The 12,036-nt window shown below is 38.3% G+C and overlaps 1 protein-coding gene across 1 annotated transcript in view; it reads right to left on the bottom strand.

The window, feature by feature from the left end:
* Positions 1-6,820, bottom strand: part of LOC124139500 (transmembrane and coiled-coil domains protein 1-like) — a 96,535-nt gene extending 89,715 nt beyond the window's left edge. The window contains exon 1 of the mRNA XM_046506616.2: positions 6,794-6,820. The gene's annotated coding sequence lies outside the window, so the exon portion shown is untranslated. The remainder of the gene's footprint in view (positions 1-6,793) is intronic.
* Positions 6,821-12,036: the final 5,216 nt, after the last annotated feature.

Genomic DNA, 12,036 nt, shown 5'->3' on the forward strand with positions numbered 1-12,036 from the left:
CTCAGTATCAGAGACCAGACTTCTATACTTTGGATAGAGCGTTACATCCAGCCTCAGATAGAGGCCAGTGTGTATTGGATGCCTGGTATCTAATAAAGGAAACACAGTAAGCTCAGCTGCAAACCGCCCATATGTTGAGACTAAGCTCTGCTGATTAATACCCTCAAAGTCTTTACATACTCTCAATGTGTGTCATGACATTTACATGATCCTTGTATCTATGCTGCACTCATTCACCAGGCATGAGAAGAAGTAAAAACTAACAAGCCTGTCCTAGTTTGGAGACACATTTATTTTAAACCACATTTAATATCTATCTTCACAGTCTTTGCAGGAAGTGCTGACTCATCATTTGAATGTTGAACTAACAGTCTTGCATTGTGGGCCTTGTGGCTAAATACTTTAGAAACTGTGCCAGCAGTCTAATAAATCAGAACTCCCTTAGTGAATATAGGCAGTTATTAATTTTCTTATAGAATAGGCAAACTCATGATCACAATGCTGTTCATGTCAGGTGTGGAAGGATTTGCATTAGTAATACCTATTTCACTACTAAACTGGACTCCAGACATGGCTTCTTGGGAGTTCCCCCTGAGACGACTCAACACTTCAACACACATATATTGACCTACATGTTTGGTAGTGTCATAAAGGTCATTGACCTCTTGATATTACAAGCAGGATCTGGAAGAAAACTGGTCTCAAGATGTTATTTATCATGGCATTCTCTCTGTGACCTGATCTAATGAAACATGTCAACATCAGAACAAATAATGAACAATTTCGCACTACAAGGAGAGACACTGCTATTTGAATGTTAGTCACAAGTGCTAATCTGTGCTACAGTGCTAAACTACTTGTGTTGTCCCAACATCAGGGTTAGATGCTTTGTCTAGTCTCCTTGTCTAACATAAGTGGAGCTCTAAAGGGATTAGGTTTTTTTCCCCCAGATCTACTTATTTTACAGAAATGAGTTGTAGACTAGTCAGTAACGCATGGTGTCAATTCCCTGCACCGAATTATACCCTTGATAAATTACTTACGACAGTCTGTCAATACTGATGTGGACTAGGGCCCTTACGATTCACTCGCGTATTCGGTGAATCGAACCGTATCCATTCATGAATTGAATTCATTATTTGTGGCCACTAGAATCAAATATTTATGAATATGCAATCATGTGCATTTACATACCCTGTACCTAAAACATCCATAAGAACATATGATATGCATAGATTTCTTTAAAGACAACACTCTTATGATATTTAATTTGACAGGAATTTGGTCACTGGTCATTGTAGCATTTGGGCAGATACTAAGACTAAGTACCTGGACAAGTGCAGTATGTGAATGTATAATATAGATAATTAACAAACCATATAATTATTTATGTTGTTAATGTTTCACTGAATATGACAAATAATACATCAACTACTGACTTATTATCGTATTCGTGAATTAATATTTGTATTCATTACCCTATATTCATGATACGAATCGTATTCAGCTCATAGGTTATTCGTTGCAGCCCTGTGGACCATAACATGAAAGTACATTTTCCCAAGGCAAGGTAGTTAACTGACTTCAGTTTCCACCCTTGACGAAATAGGCTCGAATTTCTGGGCTCCATCCTAGCGCCATCAGTGGCTATTTAATGCAGCGAGTAATGTCCCTTGCATAATGTCCCTTGCATGTCCTCCTTACTGACCAATCTGATTCCACCTCTCGTATTACTTACATTGCTTCAAACGAAATGGTGGCACCAAATCAAGTGAGTGAGTGAGTATGGTTTTACGCCACTTTTCGCAATATTCCAACAATATCATGGCGGGGAACACCAGAAATGGGCTTCACACATTGTACCCATGTCAGCAATCGATCTTGGGTCTTCGGCGTGACGAGCAAATGCTTTAACTAGGCTACCCAACCGCCCCGCACCCACTCAAGATGATCTTATCGATAATAAAGATCTTAATTGTAATACAACAGGTTTTACTCACAAAGTGCATCAAATCATTGAGCACCTTGACATGAAATGAAAAGATATAAAATGAAAAATTTGGGAAAATATCTGCCGATGCCCAGTTGGTGGGACAAATGCTCTGCAAATACTGTAATCAACGAATTCGGCAAGGCAGTAGCCAAAATTTCATTTCTGAACCAGATGTTGATTTTGTTACAGGATTTTGATTGGACTGTGCATAGATTCATTAGTCCATCCAAATCATAACTCCATAATTCCAGCCTAGGTCAGGAAAGGAGGTTACTGGATTTTTTAAGTCAGTTAACTCCCTTGCCTCAGGAAGATGATGAAAGTGTTGTCCAAACAAACAGTTACCATAGTTACTGCGACCCAACAAGGATACAAAAACATAAACAAAAGTTACCTGAAATTCTTTTTGATCACTTGAAGATTGGCTGTTAGAGAACTTTACATCATGACTTTTTCATTGGACTTGATCTTTTTCAAACAGATGAAATGTGTGCAATACAATGTTTGAGGAACTACATCATGCATGCAGTCTGCAACTTAATCAAATAATCAGAAGCCCAAGTCAAGTAAAGTTCTCTTTGCCCTTGTGATCTCGGCTAATAAATAGTCCATGACTATATGGATATAAAGTTTATCTAAAAACATCCTCCTTCATGTTGTAAGTGTTTTATTTTATTTGTAAATCGATCAAAACATGCACATTTATGTATTTCCCTCAATTTCAAACGTGCATTGACATTCCATTGAAGACATACAGTGCTATGACCACAGGCAATGAGGTTGCAGTGCAATGACGTCATAGCTTAAAGAATATTGTGTACTAGTCCCATTTGGCTTTGCCATAAGCAATATGCGACATGTCATAAAATGGAAATTGATTCCTTTCTTGCTTGAAATTGAAGCAGACATCTTCAAAATGATGCCTAGGGTTAAGTTCAGGCAAGCTGACTCAAACGTTTTCAGCACAGGCAGCACATGTGACATGTACTAATAGAGGACGATTTCAATGTCTTTATTATTTCAATACAACTTTTGGTACAGTCAACAGATGCAAGTACTTGCTTGATCAAGGTACCTGCATTTGTACTGAGACATCTCATAAAAAGAATAAAAAAGTCAACTGCTGTCTTTAAAAACAATAATGTTGAATTTCAAAATTAACCAACTTTGACACAAGTATAGATTTTTGTACCATTATCTCGAAGTTAGCACTTGCCACATTACCAGTTTTAAGAAGTCCATTTTGAGAAATGTCTAAGATACCTGCTGAAAAGTTAATACAAGTACCACATATGTTTCATTAAATGGTCAAAGTACCGAGTCAGCATATGTCAAAGTATTGAGTCAGCATAATATTCTGTCAAAGTCACATCATCAAGAACTAAGGACATCTTGATTGCCTTAACCATGTTAATGCTTGTGTCACAATAGCCAGCACCTTGTCATCACTACACCCCCAGTGTAATTTATTAAACCCTCTTCTGTTAATCCCACTAATCAAAACAGGCCTACTTGGCTGCATTTAAATAAAAGTACAACAAACAAGCTGCCAATAAACCCTAAAATTCTAAACCTATATAAACACCCAAACTCCTTTTAGTCCCCCCCCCCCCCCCCCCACCTCTTGCATGGCATATTTCAAAATTCTAAATGTGTTCTCCAAATTAAGTAAGCAACCCTAAGAAGCCCCACCTAGGTTGCCTCACCTTTTCGGACATACCCTTTTTGACCAAACACCAAATGGCCTGGTGGGGCCTTGCGCGAAATACGCATATGTCGGAAAGCTCACGTTAAATTCATAATTTAAGTAAGTAAGTACACAGCATTCACCAGATGAAAGCGCAAGAAGCAGCTCTTAAAATCCGTGAAAAAGAATAAAACAAGTTGCTATCCATGTCAAAAGAGTCATGTATTCATGTTCTTCCAACTTCTAACTGCCTATCAAAGACTTCATATGTCAAAGTAACAAGTCAGCAAATGTAAATGTAACATAAAACAACATAAAAGTTAAACCTTAATAGGTCAAATTTACCAATGCCAGAAACAAAAATCAAATGTCATCATTCAGCACTGAACATCCATTATCCAAATATGGTGTGAGCAGCCACTGAGTGGTATTGTGTTTTCTCTAAACAATTGGGCATAAAATAACATCTAACAAAGTGCTTCAAAGAGTACAGTTCCTCCATAGCATAAACACGACTGAAGTAACAGGTCAGCATTTATAATCTATCCATCCAAAGTTCCCTCATCAAGAGGGTAGGAAGTGTCGGTCTTGTGTAAACTATGAGTATACAGGTAGGAACCTCACATGCCATTAACACTGAAAGTGAGAAGTAGGGTGTCTGCAAAGTGCAACATGTTACTCAGATGACATAGATCAGATGTGTATACATATTGCGTTTCCTTAACATCATTAATCTGCATACATTTGTTTAGCACAAAGCCAATACATGTGCTATGATTAGAATACAATTTAAGAACAGTAGTAGACATGATAAAGGGAAAAGAATTAGAAAATAAAAGTTTCTTTTATTGAAATAAATCACTACTCTAATCTAATTTTAAGCCTTTTTTCAGGGGAAAAAGAAAACCAGTACCTTCTAACATGACTATTTATCAGACACTTTCAAAACAACATTCTGAAATCTTATGGTAATCAATATTGAAAGTTTTACCCAAATAACTGCAGTTACTACTAGCATAAGATATAACAGCTTATATGAAGTTAGCAAATATCAAAGGAATTGTCAATGTTAGCATCATTACCTAATGGCATTTAGTTAAATAAATAAAATGAACAGTTAGTATGAACTGAATCACTCGGACTTTCTATACATTCATTACAGAACGACAATAATAGTATTAACTATACCACAGCAATTGTAATCTTCAATAGACAAACTAATGAGACATGGAGTGTATGGTGCCATTGTTCAAAGCGATCTTAGGGCTAAGGTGATCGTAACTCCCATACCTTAACATAGACTTACGACTGTCATAGCTCTAAGCCTTAAGGTTGTTAATGTTATGTACAAACACCTGGTAAACTGTTTGTAATTTCTCTCCAAAGACGATTTCTTGAGACTTTTGAGTACAATTGTCAATATATTAACTTTAGCCAATGATTTATCTAGGATTTCAAACTAAGTGCCCTTGTCATGCAGTTTGGGCAAAAAGAAAATTTTCTTAAGTCCTTAAGTCCTTCAGTGCACAATGGGAAACTATATCTTACAGCTTCTTCTTGCTTAATCCTGTTATCAGACAGAAACAAGTCACCTCTCAAAATTAATAACATGTCTTGGCAAAATTATACTTCCAATTTGGGAATTATTACTGACATTTGCTCAAACTTGAGGCCGAATATCTGCCTCTGAGCAGGTCTAGATAAATCCATGTTAGTGGGGCTTATTTCAGTCATTTTTGTTTATTTTGTGACTAAATGGTATTAACTGAAACTGGGAACAGTCATCCGTCAGTAATAATACTGACCTGATATAAACATACATTGTTCTTGAAACAAATTAGGAAAATGTTGCATTAACATGGTCCACAAAATGTGAAATCAGATATCATTAAGTATGATGAGTGCATGAGGGAGTCATGTGTAGTGCCACTAAAAATGGTCATTCAGTTATATTACAGCATGTAACCGTTATCAGGTTAAAGTGGGAGGAAAGTGTAAGTGATGCAGGGCTTATACATTAACCACTTTTGTGAAACCCACCAGAACAGGTCAGTGTCTGACTGACAGTATTAATTCCACCATAGGAAGCAAAAGGCTATTAAACCTAAAGTAACATGCGACATAAATGTCACAATGGAACTACTTTTTCCCACAACACCAGTGTTATAACTACCACAACACCTTCATGGAACATATCTCCCAGACTAGAACCTTGATCAGGACAAGAGCAACCCTGAATGCTTAAAATAGTACAATAATGTAACCATTGTTTTGGCATTAAGCTATTGGAATAAGCTAGTGATGGCTACCTTTAATATTTTCAAGTCAACAATATTATTTTAAAATCTGTGTGTGCCCTCAGAAAAAAATGTTGACATGTGATCATCGATGTCTGATCCATCTTGGAATTTTCCAATCCACTGGATCTTCCCTCCAAATTGCTAAGAAACAAAATCTAGACATGCTTGCCATGCCAAGTATGACAAATTGAGACAAATTAACTAAAAATGACAGTGTGTGTCTGCATGACAGTTTGTCAGGTTCAGAAAAATGTAATTATTAGGTCTAATGCTTATATTTGGGTACAATTACTGCTCTGTGAGATGTACTTCAGGCAGGTAAATCTATTTCCTTTGAGCAAAGTATGCTAAAAATCGCTAAACATAAGTGGTTACAAGAATTCAAATGTATTGATTGTACACCTAATGCACATTCAACATCAAAGTATCCATATGTCAACGTTCAACCAATAGCCTACATGTCATCAGCTGTGCCATGGTTTGAAGGCAACTTTGTGAGGTTCACAAGCCCATATCGTGATTATCTGTTACATGAATACACATACAAACGAGGACCGGGCATGGCAATTCATACTAATCCCATAAAATATAGTTTTCTTATATTTACTTGGCCTACCTTAGTGACACTCTCACAAGGTCTAAAAGCACAGTCTGCCTTTTGACAGTCGTCTTGGCTGTCAGTGCACACTGGGCCTAATTCTGCAAATAAGCTGATAATCAATAAATCCGCTTAATTCATTGGTCAGCTAATCAGTCACGATACATAACATAGCTGTGGATCTTAGCAAATCTTCTAAAAAGGTTTTAACTTACCAAAGTCGTAGAATCTTATCCGAAACGTTTATTCGTTATTTTTTCTTGGATGTTTTACCGGAACACGATCACGTTGCATTGTGGGGGAAATACGGGAGGTTACTCTGTTTCGTGAATTTCTTTCGAGGCTGAAAGAGTTGTGTACCTTTTTTTAGATATTTTACATGTACTTCATTTGAGTGCATGCATGAAGTCAACATGCAGCATTGGTGATCTGTACAGAAAGCCTGCATGGTGCGCACAAATATTGAAAACAGACGCAAAACAAACTACAGAGTGCATCCACTGGGACACAGAATATTGGGTACCACCTAAAATTATTTTCTTTACGTTATCATTTACAAAGTAAATTCATAGATTCGTTTCATTTGGGGGACTTCATATTCATTTTTAATTAACGGTCTCTAAGCACGCGCAATCTTTCACACTTGTGGTAGAGTACCGTTAACCAGGCGGCCTATTTACGAAGCTGTCTTAGCGCTAAGATTGGTGTAAATATTGAGGTATCGAAGCGAAAAAACCTTAGCTAATACAAGCATTCTATTTAATACTTGCAATATCTATCTATAAAGGACAACAGCTTGACAATACTATCATTCATTGAGCAATAATGCTGTGAAACAGCATTAATTATAACATCAACATTTATCTTCAATAGCGGTTTAATTGTTTATCTTTAAACGTACATGACATTTTATAAATAATAATAATAATATAATTTCAATCCAGGGAATTCCTTAATAACCGATGACGTCATTGGGAAACACCCAGCTTATTTTGCCCCCAGGCCCAAAAACGCTGACTGTCTTAGCGAAGATTTGTGTCGTATGTAATCTAACGTTGCAAACGTTTTAAGACAGCTTCAAGAATAAGTTATAAGGCAGTCGTAATTTATCGAGACTGGAGCAGACAATCCAGTGATTGACACCATGGGCATTCATCCACCGAGTATGACCACCCGATCGGTCAGTTTAGTCGCCTCTTACGACTAGCATTGGTTGCTGGGGACCTGTTTTCGCCCGGGATTCTCAAGGGCCCACTTAAGAGTGGCGCTTACTTCTATAGTGTCAACCGCAATTTACACGCATGCGCATTTACATAAACTCATACTCACTCATCCCTCCACTGGTGAAGCTCCGAGAGTGCATGGGTTAAATTTAAAACAGATTGACAAGAGTGAGTGAATGGTGCTTTAAAAGCGGAATATTCTTCACGGTCTGATGCCTTTTTCGTCTAGGTAGTGCGTCATTGTGTAAATAGTGCCATTAATGGCACAATGTCTCAATATGTCTTCGCATCTTGTGTTATAATTAACAGGTATAGATAAATAAACATTATGAAACATTATTTTGTAGAAATATACAAGTGGTGTTTCAACATTGTTTGAATGATTCAGATCGCACTTGTAAGACAATACCACGACGACACAGACGCGCATGATCGCCAGAGGGAAACACATTCCACGGAACGCGATCAGCATAGTACTACAAGTACACGTGTTAGGGGAAATGTTTATCAACAAGTATCACGTGACAACAACAACCGGACTAATCAGAGACCTCGACAGGATGCAACAGGACACGGGCGAATTCACATGGACGGATGTACAAGTCATCCCAGTATAGATAGGCAACATGTGGGTTTTGGAACGTCAACGGGTGGGCTAGTGATACTATGTCAGACGGTCACGATTTGAGATCTAGATGTGTTTTGCACCTCGACCTTGAAGTCATAGGTATTGCGGAATCACATTTGACAGAAAGTAATATATGAATGTGTCAGATTACTCGTGGTATGGACATCACAAAAACAATCAACATGAGCAAGCCACAACGGGTCCCGGAGACGTGGGTTTTTAATTAAAAATGATTTTTTAATTAGATTATAAACTGACAATTCTTAATGTTGAATGTGAAAATATTTTGTGATTAAAGTTGGTCCGTAAGTGTGATATAAGTGTTGCTTTTGTACTTGTGTATGCTGTTTACCGCCGGAATATTCAACAAGAGACATTGAAGCTGTTGACTTTTACGACACCCTCTTATCACAAATAGCGAATTATCATGTTTACAACATTAGGTATGTGTGTGGTGATCTGAACAGTTCATGCGGTACCATGCTTGATCTCACTGAAGGGGTGGACTTTCCCCCAACTAGAGAGGTCATTGATGAATCAGGAATCACGTTGGGAATCATCAAACAGACTTTCAATTCTTATGTATGGTAAATATTTGCTTGAAGGACGGTAGAAACAATGTTAAAAATGTGGTTGTGGCTGATTGCATTTGTCTATGTGAACATGTTAATCTTTTATCAAATGTTAAGGTTACATGTGCATCTGATTTAGTAGAACTGGTAGAGTATTTAGGATGAGAGAGTGCACAGGCGATAACAACACTCGATGATTCTTTCCTCTCCTGGGACATGGCAATCTCTCCGTTATCTACTTCAAGTTCCGGCGGGGCGAGGAATAATGAAACCAATACTGTCAAATGTATAAAGTATGATGTGACATCGGTACCGGATAAATTTCTAGATGCAAATTGTAACGTGCAAGCTTTAAACTATTTCTAAACTTCTAATCTACCGCGAAGGAGGAGATGGAGCTGACATCACCCGGGACCCCAAACCCCAACAAAAGGAGGCGTTTAAGAAGAAAGCGATGTCGGAATGGTACACTTACGGGCCTGTGGAGAGTCATGTGTAATGCTGAACGTGTTGTTTTGTTCAAATAGAAAATGCTGAGCGAATGGAAGAAAGCCATTATCTACCCTATCCCGGAATCATGTTTTGATAAATATGACCACTTACTAACGCGAGCTATAAACTTTATTGTTCTATCTTAAAAAGAGACCGTATAAGTATGCGGAGAACAATAGCTTTTTATCTGACGAACAAAACAGTTCCAGAAAAGGAAGGTCGAGAGTGGAACACGGTTCATATTAACATCTATAGCGGAATCGAGGAAGTCGCCCAAGAATTGAACTTTCTTAGCCTTTATTCATTTAAAAAAAGGCTTAAGATACTATTGACAGGGATATTCTGTGGAAGAAGTTATTAGACCTTGGTATATGTGGACGAATGTAAGAAGCTGTTGTATCTTTATACAAGTGTTAAATGTTATGTGAGGATTAACGGGAGTTTTAACTCAGTGGTCCAATAAGTGAGATCCGGTTTGAAGCAATGATGCTTTCTTTTCTTTTTGGTGTTCGACATTTACATAAACGAACTCATTACTACTTTACATGGATTGGATATAGGTGTCAGGATCGACGATGGGAATAGAAACTGCGTGTATCGGCATGTGCAGACCACTTAGTGGTTCTTGCGGAAAAGACCTGTGAAGATCCGGGTTAGAATAGGTCTTCCGCAACCTATGCTTGTCGTAAGAGGCGATCATGCTTGTCATAAGAGGCGATCATGCTTGTCGTAAGAGGCGACAAACGGGATCGGGTGGTCAGGCTCGCTGACTTGGTTGATGGATGTCATCGATCCCAATTGCTTGGATCGGTGCGCATGATATCACTCACTGGACTGTCTGGTCCAGACTCCGCCGTCATATAGCTGGAATATCGACGAGTGCGGCGTTAACAACGAACCAACCCACCAATCTTGCGAACCTAAATGCTCTCTTAGAATGTCGTCATAACTGGTCCGGTGTTAGCAAATGACTGAATTCTACAATTCTTCACTGCTGGCGTATGGCAACACCAAGGACAAACTGTGCTTTTAGCTGTGGAAATTTAACTCTTGAGATTGCTGACAGTTACTGTTACCTAGGATTATTAATAACAGAGTTTTCAGATTACTCATGCATGGCTAAAGCACTGGCAAGCTCGGCTAATAGGGTGCTGGGATTACTAATATCCAAATTAACATTCCTCGTATGTACAGTGTACGACTCAATGGTATGGTCAACGATTGAATATGGATCAGCAATTTGGGGCAGTAGTAATTTATCATTCACGAAATCTGTAAAAATCAGAGCAATGGAGTTTTTTTAAGGGTCCACAAAAACATCCTCCTAATGCTGCCTTTGTTGGTGATAGGGGCTGGACCCCTACTGCAGTAAAGATCAGTTGGAATGTAATTCGTAAATACGCAAGACTGACCTAGACAAGAATAGACTCACAAACAAGGTGTTCCGATGGGGACACACACACACACACACACACACACACACACACACACACACAAACCAATTTTTATTGAGTTTTACATCTGTATGATAAATAATTGTTATATGACTATATCTTACATGTATATATTTGTTTTTAACCATAGGACTGTTTTGGTCTCTTATAAACTTGAGGAACTCAGTGGATCTCTGAGATGAAACCAGTTATTTGAAGTTGGATTGGTAGATAAGACAGACATGCACACTTTGGAGAGGGTTGAAATCCCACGAAAACCAGACCGGAGTTCTCGCTAGCTCCAGCGGTAGCGAGCACAACGATCTGATTTTAACGAGACTGGGTGGAGGTGTCATAGGCCCATGCATACTTCACGGGCTTGTAACATACACTAGGTGATGGACGAATTATACAGACGAAAAAGAATTGCTGTAATTGTTGCCTTTCTTTACAATACAGATATGATAGTTTATGCGTACATGTCCGAAATTGGTCGGCTGGAATTAGCATTACCCACCTTTTCACTTGGGCACACACACAAAACACTTTCTTTACCCACGAGCACGTGACGACAAGGGGGGTTTACATTTTGGAACGTGTCTCACACATTATCTGCATCAGGCACGATACTTTCTATCCCCTGATACCATGCCTTTGAACTTTTGCCTGCCATCACGATCTAGCATGGCATTTAGTGATCCCATATTGATATGATGCATGTAATTCTACGTTCTCTCACAATTTATCTTAACCGACTTGTCTGGATCACTAACACTAATAAATATCGACCATGTTTATGTATGAAAATACGTCACCAGAGCATATAGCTAAATTACTTCAGATTTTCTTTGCTATATAGTAAACAAAGAATAACTGCTTAATGAGACGGTAGGTTTTATTGCATGGTGACAAATGTTAACGTTGTTTGAGATACCGGGTTGGCAGTTGACTCAGCCATGCCTTAATTTACGTGCCCCCCCGTTTAATCGGTAAAATTCCATGATTTATATCGATATACATAATAATACAGAGACAAAGCCCAAGATGCCCACAAGGTATCAAATACAATGTCTTGTACTGAACAGAAAATTGGCAACACAACGCATATCA

Source organism: Haliotis rufescens, unplaced genomic scaffold (genome assembly GCF_023055435.1).
Source record: "Haliotis rufescens isolate VD_foot unplaced genomic scaffold, xgHalRufe1.0.p SCAF_1, whole genome shotgun sequence".
In the NCBI taxonomy this organism is placed as follows: Eukaryota; Metazoa; Mollusca; class Gastropoda; order Lepetellida; family Haliotidae; genus Haliotis; species Haliotis rufescens.